This window comes from Mastomys coucha, unplaced genomic scaffold (genome assembly GCF_008632895.1).
Source record: "Mastomys coucha isolate ucsf_1 unplaced genomic scaffold, UCSF_Mcou_1 pScaffold9, whole genome shotgun sequence".
In the NCBI taxonomy this organism is placed as follows: domain Eukaryota; kingdom Metazoa; phylum Chordata; class Mammalia; order Rodentia; family Muridae; genus Mastomys; species Mastomys coucha.
The window spans coordinates 2,110,046-2,127,201 of NW_022196915.1; the positions used below are offsets into that span (position 1 = coordinate 2,110,046).

At 41.0% G+C, this 17,156-nt stretch overlaps 1 long non-coding RNA gene across 3 annotated transcripts in view; it reads left to right on the forward strand.

The window, feature by feature from the left end:
• The window catches only part of LOC116084903, a 102,061-nt gene extending 88,813 nt beyond the window's left edge, over positions 1-13,248 (forward strand). For all 3 annotated transcript variants that reach the window (XR_004116313.1, XR_004116311.1, XR_004116312.1), the window contains 2 exons: positions 9,122-9,201; positions 13,099-13,248. This is a non-coding gene — a long non-coding RNA (uncharacterized LOC116084903). The remainder of the gene's footprint in view (positions 1-9,121; positions 9,202-13,098) is intronic.
• Positions 13,249-17,156: the final 3,908 nt, after the last annotated feature.

The following is a 17,156-nucleotide window of genomic DNA, read 5'->3' on the forward strand; positions in this document are numbered from 1 at the left end:
TATTCTCCTGTATTTCTTTAAGGGAGTTATTTGTGTCCTTCTTAAGTTCTTCTATCAGCATTGTGATATATGCTTTTAGATACAATTCTTGTTTTTCCGGTGTTTTGGGATATCCAGGACTTGCTGCAGTTGGAGTACTAGGTTCTGATGAAGCCAAGTAGTCTTGGTTTCTGTTGGTAGGATTCTTGCGTTTGCCTTTCACCATCTCTTGATTTTTGGTGATAGATGTTCTTAGTGACTCTGACCACAGCTTGTCCTGTCCCTGAGGCCCTGCAAGACCCCTGCGACTCGTGGGGCCTGTGCCTCCCGGGTGGCTGCTCCCTGCTTAGGAACTCACTGGAGAGAAGATGGAGGCTCTCACTGGAGACTCCGGGTCAAGGCAGTCCCTGGAGGCAGACCCTCCATGTGCAAGGGAGGGGCAGCTAAGGTCGCTGATCCACCTCTGCCACTTGGAAGCTGAGAGGATCCTGTCCCTGCCACCCGGAGGCTCCCCTGCGACTTGTGTGGCCTGTGCCTCCCTGCTGGATGCTCCCGGCTTAGGAACTCACCGGAGAGAGGATCATTGAACATTATTTTAAGTGTTTCTTGGCCATTTGAGATTCCTTTGTTGATAATTCTGTTTCAGTTGTACTTCATTTTTTAAATTGAATTACTTAGTTTTTTATGTCTAATGTCTTGAGTTTGTTACATATTTTGGAAAAATTCCCTCTGTCAGATGTGGAGCTACTAAAGATCTTTTTCCATTCTGTAGGGTACTATTTTGTCCTATTACCAGTGTTCTTTGCCCATGGGTGTGTGGATTTAGGTCTGGGTCTTCAATTTTATTCCACTAATCCACCTATCAGTATGGTATGCCAATACCATCTGGTTTCAGTTACTATAGTTCTGTAGTAGAGCTTGAAACTAAGTGTAGTTATACCTCATGATGTTCTTTTATTTTTCAGGATTGTTTTAGCTATCCTGGATTTTATGTTTTTTGTATGAAGCTGAGAATTATTCTTTCAAGGCCTGTAAACAATTGTGTCCAAATTTGGATTGTGTTGAATTTATAGATTGCTTTTGGTAAGATGGCCATTTTTACTATGTTAATCCTGCGTAGTCATGATCATAGAAGATCTTTTCATCTTCTGATATTTTCTAAATCCTTTCTTCAGTGATGATGTTCTTGTCATACAGGTCTTTTACTTGCTTAGTTAGAGTTACTCCAAGATATTTTATATTATTTGTAACAAATAAACAGGGGTAGGGAACTCCTATCTCCCTCTCTTCTTCCCCTGTCTGTAACATGGCACCTCCCTCAAGGGGAAAATGAATGATGATCTCATATCCTTAAACAAAACCTAGCTGGCCTCCCTATAGGTAGGGCTGCTCAGAAGGGGCCAAGTGTAACAGAGTCAGCCTCCTGGCCTCTACTCTGGAGAGAACCAGTTCTTCCAGCCTCTTACATTTTATATTGGTCCAGTCAAAACATAAGGAGGAGGAATTTCCACTTCATTAGACAGAGCACAGCAAACATAAAGAACGCATGGCTTCTCCAAATGTTCCAGCTGGACCAAGGGAATATTGATTCCCAAAGAAAGAGTACAAGTTTTCAACCATAGGGTTGGATTTAGGGAAAGCATTAGCTATAAGGGAACTGATAGAAATACCTGAGAGACTCTAGCACATCCTTTCAGATTTCCCTGACTGCCTGGAAATTCAAAGATTCCCCCAGGTGGCCATCCTATCTTACAAGAGGGCCACTTACATTTACAAAGTATATGGAGTCTCCCTGGGGAGAAATGAATGTCATAACCCTCCTCATCTCAGAAGCCCCTCTGAAATTGTTTTTAACAAGGTCTTTAGAGGGGTTCCAGGTTAGCTCATATTCCCTCACATTACAAGGACAGACAAGCAATGCAAGCACAGGCAACAACGATGACCAGACAATTACCAAGCAATCATTCAACCAACAAGCAAGGAGGCTATGGTGATATCTCACACAGATCCTGAACACAAGATCTGTAGTGGCATCCAACCTCCCCTCTTGTAGACTATTCAAATGGTGCCTTCTATAAAAAGAACTTACCTCCAGGGGTGCTTAGACCAGATGACTTTCAATTTAATCTTTTGAGTGGTGCCATTGGCATACCTCTGGTGTGCTTAGAAGTTATTTGTTAGAGATGATTTTCTTGGGGCTATGGAATGTCCAAGGTCTTGTGCCCCCTAAATTTCCTCTCTGTCCAGTGCACGCTTCCCCACTCGTGTGGTCCTATAGCCCTAATATCTGGATCTAGTTTCTGTGATCTCCAAAATGTTACAGAGTATTCACCAGACTGAATGACCAAATGAAAATCTTTATTCTACCTGGTAGAGACCATACCCAAGTATTTGAGGACCTGCATTTACTCCCAGGTGTGCAGAACACTTGGTTTTTAGAGGAAGAAACAATGTCCTGCCATCTCACTTGGCAACACAGGAGAGTGGGGAACTTCATGGGAGTAAGTAATTTGGAAAATGTAGTTTTAACAGAAACTAAGATCAACAGTTAGCTGGAGTGGACTCTGCACAAACAGACAGTTTTAACATGGACTGAGATAAGTGAGCTAGGGCATCCTACCCTTTAGTTCCTAGAATAGAGTTGGGTAGTTTTCCATGGAGTTCTTCATCAAGATCAGATTCTAGTTAAACCTTAAATGGCTTCAGCAAGGAGGAACCTCTGTACTGTGCTGCCCCGTCACAAGTCAGTCAGCTCCAGACCTCAGCAGGAAGCCCAAAAAGCGATAATGGGAACCCATATCTACTAAGTCAATTTCTAAATTTGGCTTTTGTGTTCTTAAAACAGAAATAAAACAGAAGCAGTCCAAAAGACCCAAGGGAAATCATCATAGACACAAGAACAAACCTGATTTATAACCTTTCCTGCTAATAATGCATTTCTCAGATGACAACCTATACCTGAGAGAAAATCCAAGCTCGGGAGGATGGTTCTAAAGAGGTAGTACTAGACAGAGGTAAGGAACACCAGGCCACTAAAGAAGAAACTCCCTGCCACTCCCCGCCCCCTGAGATCCCATTTACACACAGACACACTGTTAAGGGATGGAATGCTCTCTGAATAGATGAGCCTTCAGTTTCAGAGATGGCTGCTGCCCAATTCAAGTAATTACAGGTGGCCATTGATGCATCTTAGATAACACTTTATGTAATATGTGTCAATGTTAATTTTCTTTCTAATAATGGAGCTTCACTATTTGCCTTAATTAGTAATCAAGGACCTTGTATAGTAATTCTCAAAAGCTGAAGAAGATAATATAATCAGCCCTCCCTTGATGATAGGTATAGCTATAGATATAGATATAGATGTAGATATAGATAGAGATAGAGATAGAGATAGACATAGACATAGAGATAGACATAGACATAGACAGATATAGATATAGATAGATGTAGATAGATATAGATGGATATGTAGATATATCTCAATAACAAAGCATAACATTTGGAGTACTCACCTATAAGTTAAGGTCATTCCTACATCAGTAGCTTACTTCTTCAGCTTGATTCTGTCAATAATGCTGGTAGATGAAGCTAAAAGGCCAGCCTCCTTTTGCTTTATACAAAAGCCAGAAATATACTAAAAGGAGCCTGATGACAAAATGTTACTCATACTTCTTTATCTTCTGATGTTCAGTGACGCTACCTCAGAAGGACCTATCTCAGCTTACTTTTACATTGCTGTTTATCATCAAAGGAAGTCAGGACTGGAACTTAAGCAGGTCAGAAACCAGGAGCTGATGCAGAGGCCATGGGGGGATGTTACTAACTGGCTTGCTTCTCCTGGCTTGCTCAGCCTGCTCTCTTATAGAACCCAAGACTTCCAGCCCAGGGGTGGTACCACCTGCAAGGTGTCCTACCCCCTTGATCACTAATTAAGAAAATGCCCTATAGTTGGATCTCATGGAGGTACTTCCCCAACTATAGCTCCCTTCTCTGTGATAACTCCAGCCTGTGTCAAGTTGGCACACAAAACCAGCCAGTACAATTGACCCCTTGTCAACTTGACACACAAACACATCTCTATTAAGCCTCAACCTTTACTTTCTTATTCATCCTCAAGATCTAAAGTTCCACAGTTTTTACATATTAAAAGTTCAATCAATTTAAAATGTCCAATATCTTTTAAAATTCAAGGTCTCTTAACTGTGGGCTCCACTAAAATACATTCTTCCTTCAAGAGGGGAAAATATCAGGGCACAGTCACAATCAAAAGCAAAACCAATGTCTGGAATCCAACTCTCCATCTTCTGGGCTCCTCTAAGGGCTTTGGTCACTTCTCCAGCTCTGCCCTTTGTAACACACATCTTGTCTTCTAGGCTCCAGATGCCTGTACTCCACTGCTGCTGCTGTCCTTGGTGATCATTGCATGGTACTGGTATTTCCAAAACACTGCTCTCTTCTGCTGTAACTAGGGTTTACCAATAGCCTCTCATAGACTGTCTTCATGGTGCCAACCCTCAACTCCTTTGCATGACACCTTCAGTCTTGGGCCATCAATTGCAAACTGAGGCTGCAGCTTCACCAATGGCCTTCCATAACCTCTCACTGTGCTGAGCCCCAGCTGTTCTTCATGACCCCTTCATGTCATCAAAACTAGTACCACCTGGGTGACTCTTACACATTACCAAGTCCTACTGCAGCACAAGGTACAACCCTGGCTATCTCTGGAACACAGCCTCTTTGTGCTCTCAGAAAGCACTTCCCAGAAGATGTCACCTCAGTGATGTTGGTCTCTTCTTAATCACTGCTAATTTCTTAGCTCCAGCTAACTAGCATCAATAGTCCCAGTAATGCAAAGGTTTTGCTTTAGTAGTTCTGGTATCTTGTTAATCACAGCTGATTATTCACCCCCAACTAACCAAAACCACAGAATCTTCACAATCAAAACAGCATGGCCCTGATAAGAGTCTTTAATCTTCCCTCTGAAATTTTACAAGCCAGGCCTCTATCTTCTGAACTGTTCTCAACATGATCTTCTAAGCTCCTACAGAACATCCCACAGAGCTCTTAACAACCAATGGCTCTTCTAGCTCAAACTTCCAAAGTCCTTCCACAGTCTTCCCCAAAACATGGTCAGGTTGTCACAGGAATACCCCACTACTAGTACTAATTTGTCTTAGTCAGGGTTTCTATTCCTGTACAAACACCAGGACCAAGAAGCAGGTTGGGGAGGAAAGGGTTTATTCAGCTTATACTTCCATGTTGTTGTTCATTACCAAAGGAAGTCATGACTGGAACTCAAGCAGGTCTGGAAGCAGGAACTGATGCAGAGGCCATGGAGGGATATTACTTACTGGCTTGCTTCCCCTGGCTTGCTCAGCCTGCTCTCTTATAGAACCCAAGACTTCCAGCTCAGGGATGGCACCACCCACAAGGGGCCCTCCCCTCTTGATCACCAATTGAGAAAATGCCCCATACCTGGATCTCATGGAGGTACTTCCCCAACTGAAGCTCCCTTCTCTGTGATAACTCCAGCCTGTGTCAAGTTGGCACACAAAACCAGGCAGTACACCCACTGACTATGTTGTACCATTGAATACCTTCTTAAAGTTATTCTTTTGTATTTGCTACATTCTCACAATAATACCATTTGCAGGGCTTAGTCTGCCTTTTGCTTGATTGTTCCTTTGCTTGTTTATATCCAAGGGATCTTGTCTTAGAGAACAAGCTGTATGGTAACATTACCATAGTCATGACTTTTCTTACTCTTTCCCTTCCTAAGGCCACTGGTTGCTATAATCACACTACTCTTTTTTTTGTATTTTGCATTCTTGTAAATTTTTTGTCTTCTAGGATATTACAGCTTCAAACTAAATCCCTTCTTGTGGTAGATATGGGATCAAAAGCCTCCTTTCCAAACAATAGGAGAACAAGAAGTGGGTTTCTTGCTCCTCTTTAGATTGACCTTTGCCCCTCATCACCATGGATGAAGCTATAGCAGACTGGTCACGGTCCTTTGCCCCTCAAAAAGAAACCAAACCAAACAAACAAAAAACAAAGTTGGAAGCATAGCTCCCTTGAGAAGTTGTAGACTAGTAAGATGAAATGTAAAGTCAATAAAGTGTGTAAAAGAAACCAGAGAGTGGTAGTGGGGAGAAAAAGAGAGAGACTGAACCCCCCCACCCCCTGCATCAAGGTAGGGCTACCGTGCAACAGCCCAATGATAAAGAGAGAGTTCCATATGAAGGTCCTGGTCTGCTGAGAATAGAAGTCACTGACCTTTTTCCTTGGCTCTGCCTTATTGTGAAAGAGTTCTTAGTAAACCTTCTGCTCCTACTACTGTCCATGTATTTCTGGACTGGTTCTTTGATTGGGACACAAGAACCTGTTAATCCCTGTGGCTGCCACTGGACACAAATATCTGCCAACTGGACACAGAACACTACCCCAGGTCTGAAATAATCTGTCCTGGCTCTACAGGAGGAAGACTGCAGTTGGCACCTGGCAGTTATATACACAAACACCCACAGCAGCAGATGCTAAGAGAACTGTTGACAACATCTTGCTTCCAGACACATGTTTAGAAGCTGGATTTTGTTGGTATGAAGTATTCATTTCAGGGTCACATTGTACCACAAAATACAAAAATATCAACAGTAAATATGTTGGCTACTGGTAAAAAAATCCACAGCTTGTCTTTTTAAACAAGTGACAGGAAGGGGGCTCAAAACAACAGTGTGGCATCACTTTACAGGATCAGATTCTAAAAAGAAGTCAGCAGTGTAGGCTGATGGAATAACAAAGGAAAGGTGGGAAGAAACCACCCTCTGCAAACCTCCTCCTGGAGCTCTAGGTTCCTTCCCCAGGCCATTTGGCTTTCTTTTCCCTTTCACATATGTCATTTGGACAGCCCTTAGGTAGAGCTATTTTTAACTGACATATTTTATGATAGGCTGAGAACACCATACCTAATACAAAGTGCGTCCCTGGTGGAGCTCTCTGCCAGATAGTGTATGACCTCAAAGAATTCTGATACTGCTGTGTTCCACAAATGAAAACACACAGCTCAGGGTTTCTATAAAGGTTAAAGATATTAAGCTCAGTTGAATTGTGTTTAGGAAATACAGCACATCAATCAATTCCCATTAGTCAATCTGTTTTAAGCTTTCCTGTTGTTTAATTGTGGGAAAACTTTCCCACATATCCACATTTCTTTAGATAGGATTTTAGAGTTGGAAAAGAACCAGGATTCATCAGTATCAAAAATGAATTTTAAAAAATAGTTATAAGGACTTCCTGCAGATTTTACCATTCACAATGTAAAGTCACTGTATCATTACAACGCCCTCACATCCCAAGGTAGTACCTGCTTTAATGCCTTTCTTAGGATTTCTGTTGTTGTGAAGGGACAATAAGACCACAGCAAATTTTACAAAGGAAAATATTAAACTGGTAACAGGTTACAGTTCAGAATCATCATGATTTGAAGCATGGGAGAACTCTACATCTACCTTGGCAGGCAGTAGAGAGAGAGGGAGAAAGAGAGAGAGATGATGATGATGATGATGATGATGATGATGATGTTGGGGCTCCCTTGAGCATCTGAAACCTCAAAGCCCACCTCAGTGACATTCTTCCACCAACAAAGCCACACCATGTCCAACAAAGTCACACCTCCTAACAGTACCACTCCCTAAGGGCTGATGGGGGCTATTTTTAATCAAATCACCACAATGACCCCTCTTAAGAAAAAAAGGCTCTAGGAATAAGGATAGAACAAAGACCTCAGAGCCCTCAGCAAGGAGAGCACAGCTGCTCTCCTGCTCTTGTCACCGCACAACAGGAGGTCTTTGCTAAGTGACTTGTTGGGTTCTTCCAGGGTATACAATCACTGCTTTTTGACCAGGGGACAGTTAATCATGTGACAGCTCTCTGATCTTAAAAGGCCTGAAGTTCATCAAGAGTTTTGTTTTGTTTTTATTTTTTTATTTTTTTTTTTTACAGTAAAAAAAGAGCTTGTGAAAGGCTGGAGAATCTTAGAATTTAAAATGAGGGCATTTAATAGAAATGTATGTATAATGTATAACCTTTACCTAAAAGGGGGCATGGAAAACCTCTGTATCAAGCCAAAAATGTGATGTAGCTAGTTCCAGGAACTTGGCTAACTCAGCCTCAGGGCTCTGGTTCCCGATACCTGCCCCTCTACAATGAGGGTGGAACTAGGAATGAAGGTCTGCTGGTTTATGAGACTCTCCACCCTGTCGACTGGTAGATGAAGATTACATTCTTAGAATGAATATGTTCCCCTCCCTAACTGAATACCTTGGGTTGGATCCCTCTAAAATTTTCCACTGTTTTTATGTTATGTTTCCTTTGTAACCCTTTCCCCACCCCCAGCTTGTGGTTTTTCCCTTTAAATACCTCTCACTTCTTGTGTTCGGGGTTGAACTCCTCTGGCCAGCATGGTCATGAGATCGACCCCAGTACCAGCCTATACCAAATAAACCTCATGTGATTGCAGCAAGTCCGGTCTCTCGTGAGTTATTCGGTGGTTGCGTCATCCCGAGACTTGAGTAAGGATCTCCCCAGTTCTGGGAGTCTTTCACTTGTTTACACTAAAAAAAAAAAAGAGAAAAGAAAAGATTTTCCCAAACATGAATCCCATCTGATTTGTTGAGTGGTGGCAAGGGACACTGATTTTAATGCATACTACATTTGAATTCAAATGATTATCTGACTTTTCTGACAGAATAGAAAGATTCATAGCACTCTAGATCTGAAAACAGTGTCAACCAGAAGACATGAGAGTCTGATCAGTATTGGTCCTCCCACCAGACCATGGAGACTGATCGCTTTCTTAACAGGTATGAATAACTCTTGACAAAGTCTCTGAGTTATGTGAGAATCACATTACTGTGTCAACTCTTACAAGGCCACATGCTACTGGTAAGCTGGAGTTTGTGGTCACAGAGGATTTGATAGTGTGTACCTACCCCTCTCTTCAGCTCTCCTCTATAGCCTGGGGTTACACTCACACAAGTAGGCGAACAGTTTCTGCCCCTTCCAGTGACCACTTAGGCTTACAACTGCCTCTTCAAATGAGTCTTCCCTTTGGTGGTTCAATATGAAATATCTCCCACAGGCTCACATGTTTCAACACTTGGCTCCAAGCTTACAGTGCTGATTGGGAATGTTGTGGAACTTTCAGGAACTGGAGCATTAGTGAGTACACACTGTGTGTGTGTGTGTGTGTGTGTGTGTGTGTGTGTGTGTGTGTGTGTGTGTGTGTGTCTGGGTTACCTTACTTAGGATGATATTTTCTAGTTCATCCATTTGCTTAAGAATTTCATGAAGTCTTTGTTTTCAGTCCCCTGAGTAGTACTCCATTGTGTAAATGTACCACATTTTCTGTATCCACTCTTCTGTTGAGGAACATATGAGTTGTTTCCAGCTTCTGGCTATTATACATTGAAAAAGAAAATAAAAAAAATCCAACAGGAACTTGCCCACGTAAGCCTGGGATTGAAAGAGTTAAATTTGAGACCAGGGTTAGAGAGGATTGTTAAAAACCACAGGGGCCAGAGGACAGCTGGGCCAGGGAAAAGCTGACCAGGGGAGTGCAAATCTCAGAGATAAGGCAAGGAGGTGCTCAGAGCCCAGGCGCCAGAGATTGACATTGAGTGATGACCCTGGGCCATCTGGTTTTCTTAAGTGTTAGCTAAGGGTCAGTATGAACTCTCCCCTCTTGCTAGGAATTTCACTTTTTTTAGGAATTTTCAACTCTGATCTGCACGAACGACATTCAAAATAGCCAATCATGTATAGCCACACCAATTCCTTTGTCTCCCCAGACCTTTTTCCTATAAAATCTCCAAACCTCTGGGCTCCGTGGTCAATTCCTGGTCTCCTGTGTGAGATTGGGGGTTGAACCAGAGCTCTGAAATAAAAAGGCCTCATGTTTTTTTACATCAAGATGGCCTGTCATGTTCTTCGGGTGCATGTCTCCCAGGACTTGAGCGGGAACTCCCTATGGGGTCTTTCAACATAAGGCTGCTATGAACATAGTGGAGCATGGTGTCCTTGTTGTAATGTTGGAGCATCTTTTGGATACATGCCCAGGAGTGGTATAGTTAGGTCCTCAGGTAGAACTATTTTTAATTTCCTCAGAAGCCACCAGACTGATTTCCAAAGTGGTTTTACCAGCTTGCCATCCCACCAGCAAAGGAGGAGTGTTACTCTTTCTCCATATCCTTGCCAGCATCTGTTATTACCTGTGTTATCTTAGCCATTCTGACTGGTGTGAGGTTGACTCTCAGGGTCATTTTGACTTACATTTCCCTGATGACTAAGGATGTTGAACATTTCTTCATGTGCTTCTTAGCCATTCAGAATTCCTCAGTTGAGAATTCCTTATTTAGCTCTGTATTCCACTTTTTAATAGGGTTATTTGGTTCTCTGGAGTCTTACTTCTTGAGTTCTTTGTATATATTGGATATTAGCCCTCTATCAGATATAGGATTGTTAAAAATCTTTTCCCAATTTATGTGCCGGTTTGTCCTACTGACAGTGTCCTTTGCTTTACAGAAGCTTCTCAATTTTATGAATTCCTATTTGTCAATTGTTGATCTTAGAGCATAAGCCACTGGTGTTCTGTTCAGGAAATTTTTCCCTGTGTAAATGTGTTCCAGGCTCTTCCCTACTTTCTCTTCTATTAGATTCAGAGTATCTGGTTTTATGTCTTTGATCTACTTGGGTTTGAGTTTTGTACAAGGAGATAAAAATGGATTAATTTTCATTATTCTACATGCAGACCCCCAGTTGAACCAGCACTATTTATTGAAAACGCTGTCTTTTTGTCCACTGGATGGTTTTAGCTTCTTTGTCAAAGATGAAGTGACAGATGTATGGGTTCATTTCTGGGTCTTCAATTCTATTCCATTGACCTACTAGCCTGTCTCTGTACCTTTATCATTATATATCTGTAATACAGCTTGAGGTCAGGGATGATGATTTCCCCCAAAAGTTCTTTTATTGTTGAGAATATTTTTCGCTATTATGGGTTTTTGGTTATTCCAAATGAATTTGAGAATTGCTCTTTCTAAGTCTATGAAAAATTGAATTTGAATTTTGATAAGGATTGCATTGAATCTGTAGATTGCTTTTGGTGAGATGGCCATTTTTACTATATCAATCCTGCCAATTCATGAGCACAGGAGATCTTTCCATCTTCTGAGGTCTTCTTTGATTTCTTCCTTCATGGTTTTGAAGTTCTTGTCATACAGATCTTTCACTTGTTTGGTTAGAGTCACACCAAGGTATTTTATATTATTTGTGACTGTTGTGAAATGTGTTGTTTCCCTAATTTCTTTCCCAGCCCTTTTATCCTTTGAGTAGAGGAAAGCTACTTGTTAGAGTTAATTTAATATCTAGTGACTTTGCTGAAGTTGTTTATCAGCTGTAGGAGCTCTCTGGTACACTTTTTGGAGTCACTTATGTATCATATCATTGGCAAAGATAACTTCTCCCTCCCAATTGATCTCTTTTTGTTGTCTGATTGCTCTGGCTAGAACTTTGAGTACTATATTGAATAGGTAGGGAGAGAGTGGTTAGCCTTGTCTAGGATTTTTATGGGATTGTTTTGTGGATATTAGCCCCAAAGCTCACAATGCCCATGATACAATCCACAGACCATATGGAGCATAGAAGGAAGGAAAACTAGGATATGGATGTTTCAGTCCTGCATTGGGGGAACAAGACTATCATGGGAAGTAGAGCGAGAGGGGGAACCTGGGAGGGAGAGAAGAAGGAAATAAGGGGTGCAAAATCAGGGACCGGAGAAGATGTGAGAGAGGTACAGAGGGTCAGGAAATTGAACAAAAATATGTAGCAGGGGGAGGAGGAACTGAGGTTTGCCACTGAAGGGTCCCAGACACCAGAGAAATATGAGGTTCCCAGGACCCAATGGGGCTGACTTTAGCTGAAATGTGCAGCAGAGGAGGAGATAGAACCTGTTGAGATCACTTCCAGTTGATAGGCACAGCCCCTGGTTGAGGGATGAGGCCACCCACCACCCATCTCAAAGTTTTTAGCCCAGAAACGTTACTATTCAAAGGAAGAACAGGGATAAAAAAATGGAACAGAGACTGAAGGAAGGGCCAAGCAGGGATTGCCCCATTTGGGGATCCATCATGTCTGTAGACACCAAACCCAACACTGTTGCTGTGGTCAAAAGGTGCTTGCTAACAGAAACCTAGTGTGGTGGTTCCTTGGGAGGTCCAGCCAGCAATTGACCAATGCAAAAGTGGATGCTTGGAGCCTGACCACCCAGTTCTCCCAGAGTCTAGACCACCAACCAAGGAGTGCACCTGGAGGGATCCATGTCTCCAGATACATATGTAGCAGAGGATGGCCTTACCTAGGAGCAATGGGAGGGGATGCCCTCGGTCCCTGGGAGGTTTGATGCCTCAGCATACAGGAACTCTGAAGCAGTGGGGTGGGAGAGTGTCAGTGGGTGGGGAGCACCCTCATGCAGGCAAAGAGGAGGGAGAAGGGTAGATGTGGAGGGGTGATGGAGAAGTGGGATATCATTTGAGATGTAAACGAGTGGAATGACTAATAAAAACATTAAAGTTCAACTATATACTGACAAAAAGGATATGGCACATTGCTGGCAGAAGTAAGTCACTCAAAGCAAGTCCTGAGGTTTCACAACTCAATCCCACCTTCTGCCTGTGCTCTCTGTTTCCTTGGTGTGGACATAATGTGGTCAGGGCTGTACATTCCTGCTGACATGTATTCTTCACCATGACAAGCTTTATCCCCTTGAACTATAAGCCAAAATAACCCTTCTTTCTTAAATTGTTTCTTGTTGGGTGATCATAGTAAAAGCAAACATAGCATATCCATGTGTGTTTGTGTGTATGTGTATGTGTGTGTGTGTGTGTGTGTGTGTGTGTGTGTGTGTGCGTGTGCATGTGTGTCTGTATACTGACCCCCTACCTCCATCTTTTTACCATTAAATCCTACCCTCCAGTATGACATATCAGATCATGGAGCTCTGTGAGGTTATTCAGTCATGAGAGAATTACCCTCACTGATAGGAGTTTTGACCACCTACAGGAACCCATCAAGAGCCTCCTGGCATTGAAGATAGCTGTCTGTGAACAAGAAGCAGTTTCTCAAAGGACAATGAATTTTCAGGATCTTGATCTTAAGCTTTCTGCCTGCAGACCTGTGAGGAATAAATTTTAGTTGCTAATAATCCATCAACTCTGTGGCAATCTGTTGTGACAGCCTGAACAAGCCAAGATGGGTCTGTTGAAATCATATCTAGAGTTTTTTCTTTGCTTTTGATAATAGATCTAAGAATCCATCAACTAATCTGAACTATAAGTTTTTGTACCCATGTTTTCTTAGTGTTTTTATAGTTATTCTTTTTCAGTTTAGGTGATAATCAGTTTTCAGTTACTATTGGCATATGATGAAGGTAAGTTTTCAGTATTTCCTTTAATTTGGATTCACAGTCATTATGCATCATTCATTGAAAAGACTCTTCTAGCTAGAATGGCTAGCCCACTGCTCAGGAGATTGATATGGTTTGCAATTAAGGCCAGGCTGGGATATTATAGGCTACATATCAAGACTCTGCCCCTCCCCCAGAAAGGCTATTCTTTGCCTTTAGAATTCTTTAGACCAATTGCTAAACTCAATTGACCAGTAATATTTTCAAAGAGACTATTTTATAACATTTACATAATCTATATACCAATTATTTGCTTATTGCCATGATATACATGAATACTTATTGTTTTATCCCCCAAACTCTAAAATGGTTCATATATCATGTTTACCTTTTTAGTTAGTCCTGTTTGTAAGGTTTTAAATCATTATTACAACTTGTCCTAGAGGTGAAAACATACTGTTACCTACCTATATCTGTGAGCAAAAAGTCTCAGCCACTCTCCTAAACCTCTACACATCCCACCTTTCCTATTCCAATTAGAAATATGTTTGCCCTTCCATTGTCAAAGTTAATAATTCTACATTGTGTTCACATTTCTATATTTGGCAGCCTAGGCTATAGAATAAGTCAACTCTAAATGTTAAAAATTAGCATATGTTTCCATTATAATTACTCTACTGTTCATAGTACAGTTAAGTGCTAAATTACTATAGAAATGTTCTTCCCTGGGGTTACAGCATAATTGTCTCTGCGCACTTTTCAAGGAGCGTTCCTAATGATGAGGTCAAATGAGCTTCCTCTCCCTGGCCCTCCTACTATTCCTACCAAATACTCCAACCCTGACATACTGTAACTTACTACTTATGTGACCACATCTTTTTTGTTCTTTATTTTAAAAAAATTGCCTTTTATTAGATTATTAAATGAGAAGCCTCACAGTAAGATCTTAGTAAATATTTACTGAAATTAAACTACTCTTAACTTATCCAGCTAATAAGTGAAATATGGTCTTTAGTCATTTCCCAATGATTTCATAAATGATCATCTTTTAAAAAGAATGCAATACTTAAATTAAGGATTTGCAGTACTAAGTTTACTCAACATGCTTAGACTACTGTCTCATAAAGAGACTCTTCCAGAAACTCTAGTGACTTAACTATAGTCAGAATTAGTCTCTTAAATAAGAAATAAATATTTTTGCTTTTTTATGATTGTTTTGTCTGTCAGGTCCTAAGAAAAAAAGTTTGTGGCTCCAGTTAGAGTAACCCTCCAATATGTGTCTCACAGACTGCACTTACAGAAGGATTATAGGAAAACCTCAGAGGAAGAGAAGGGCCTGTGAGTATAATACTGACAGAGATAAAACAAAATACCATGGAGGGACTATAGGGATGCTTTAGAGAACTCTATTCCCAACACCCACATCAGTCAGCTGACAGCCACTTGTGAATTCAATGCTCTCCTCTGACCTGTACACACACACACATACACACACAATTTACTATTAAGAACAAATCTCTAAGAAATGCTACTATTGAGAGAATGATCTGTCACAACCAAGGATGGTTTCCAGCCTCCTAAGCACACTTGCAAAGCTACCACTAGGTCTTCCCCACATGCATCCCTGTTGAGGCCTGTGGAGCTCAGACTCTGAGTAGGGTCTTTGGACACCTATAAACACACTTTGTCTACTTCGGAAATCCTTGTCCCCATATCATTAGGGTGTTTCTGAGCAGAGGCTTTACAAATTTTATTGACTTTGTACAAATTCCTTAGACCATGAGGTTAAGATCATTATCATAGACTAAGCAGGCTATTTGATCATTGTACACTGACAAACTAAAGAGCAACCCTAGACTATAGAAGCTAACATATTCTTCAATGCATTGTTCTTTAGAAAAGATATGTCTTCAGTTTGCTAGAAAGCTGATCATGGAACACCAACTGACCAGGTAAATTTTCATAGTGATATCATGACTGAGTGCTACCTAATCAAGTACACTACCAAAGGCTCAGGCATCTTTGACCTAGCCTTAATCAAATGATGACACATACTGTCATGTATCAAGTTACTTGCATTGAAAAGATTCATCAGATAAAGGAACTTTCAAGCAACCTGATAACCTGAGTTTGTTCCCTAAGAAAATCAATGTCCATAGTCCATTTATCATTCTTTGACACCCTCCCCCCCACACACAGTGTGGTTCCTGACTGTATACACATATATATATACTTACACATACATAATAGCAATTAATAATTAACAATAATAATAAACACTGTTAAGAAGTTATCAATGTACATGTATAGATATATTAGATTGATGGTAGGAAGATGAGAAAAGTAAAATAAAAGTTATAGTACAAGTAAACTTGTTTAGGTTAATAGTCTACACTCAGTAACTATCATGTTCTGTGTTCTCACTCATAACACTGAGAAGTTTCCTCTGACCAGTTTTATATGGACAGAGATCTGCAGAGAGAAAGATGTCAGTTTGATGTACAGCCAGTTTCAAACCCCTGCTGAAACCAATCAAAAGTAGCTATAGACACCATTATTACTCTGATCATGATGGGCAATCTTGGTCATTGTTCTATTGCTATGAAGATACTCTATGGCCAAAGCAAGCATTATAAGAGAAAATATTTAATTGAGGCTTGCTTACATTTTCAAAGAGACTGTCAGTTATCATCATGGCGGGGAGCATGACAGTAAGCAAGAAGACACTGGAGCAGTAACTAGGTACTACATCCCAATCCATAGGCAAAGAAAAAAACATTGAGCTTGGACACTTGAACTTTTGAATCCTCAAATCCCACCCCTAGTGACACACTTCCTCCAACAAGGCCACAACTTCTAATGATTTTAATCTTTTTAAATAGTGCCACTGACCTGTGAATAAGTATTCAGATGTATGAGCATGTAGAGTGCATTCTTATCCAAATGACCACAAGGCCGTGGAGAATAGCAAGAAGGCATTTCTACCATTCACTTTGTAAATTGTGGTGACACCTGTAACACAGGAGTTTTACAAGGAAATACTCTCTGTTTACTGTAGAGCTAGCTCTGTGTCAGGCAGCTTTACTCCATGTGTTTTTGTTTTTCCAATCTTCCATCCAAACATAAAGAGCACTCTCTATACATGGTGTTGCATTTTGTTCCAAGTAAAAAGAGACTAAGTCAAAGCTTATTGTGACGATCTGTTAAGTTAGACATGATAGACTCTGTGTCTAGTCATATTTCATTGGTCAAGATACACTACATGGTTAGTAACCAGTTGTCTCTCTGAGTAGGCTATACAACATTCCTTTTCAAAGAAAAGGAGGTGAACAGTTACAAAATTTACTACTAACAAAGCCAATCATTGCTCAGTTCGACTGAAGAAAAAGGCTGTTGAACCTGCAACTTGAGGCCAGTTTATAGAAGTAGCAGATGATTTAGATGGACTAAGACAGAGAGGTGATATAAGAAATGTGAGCAAGAACTGTGTATAAAGATCTCAGAATGATCTCAGACTGTGAGAAGAATCATGTACCATGTGAATCCTCAGAAGAGGACCTCATTGTGGAGCAGACTAATAATCAGAAGAACCAGGGCTATCGGCCTATCCTTATCCCTTGGTGTGGCTGTAGTTACAGAAATAAGAAATCTTCTATTAGTTTTAATGTATCTGCTTTGAGGTGAAGGTCCCTGATCCACTTGGACTTGAGCTTTG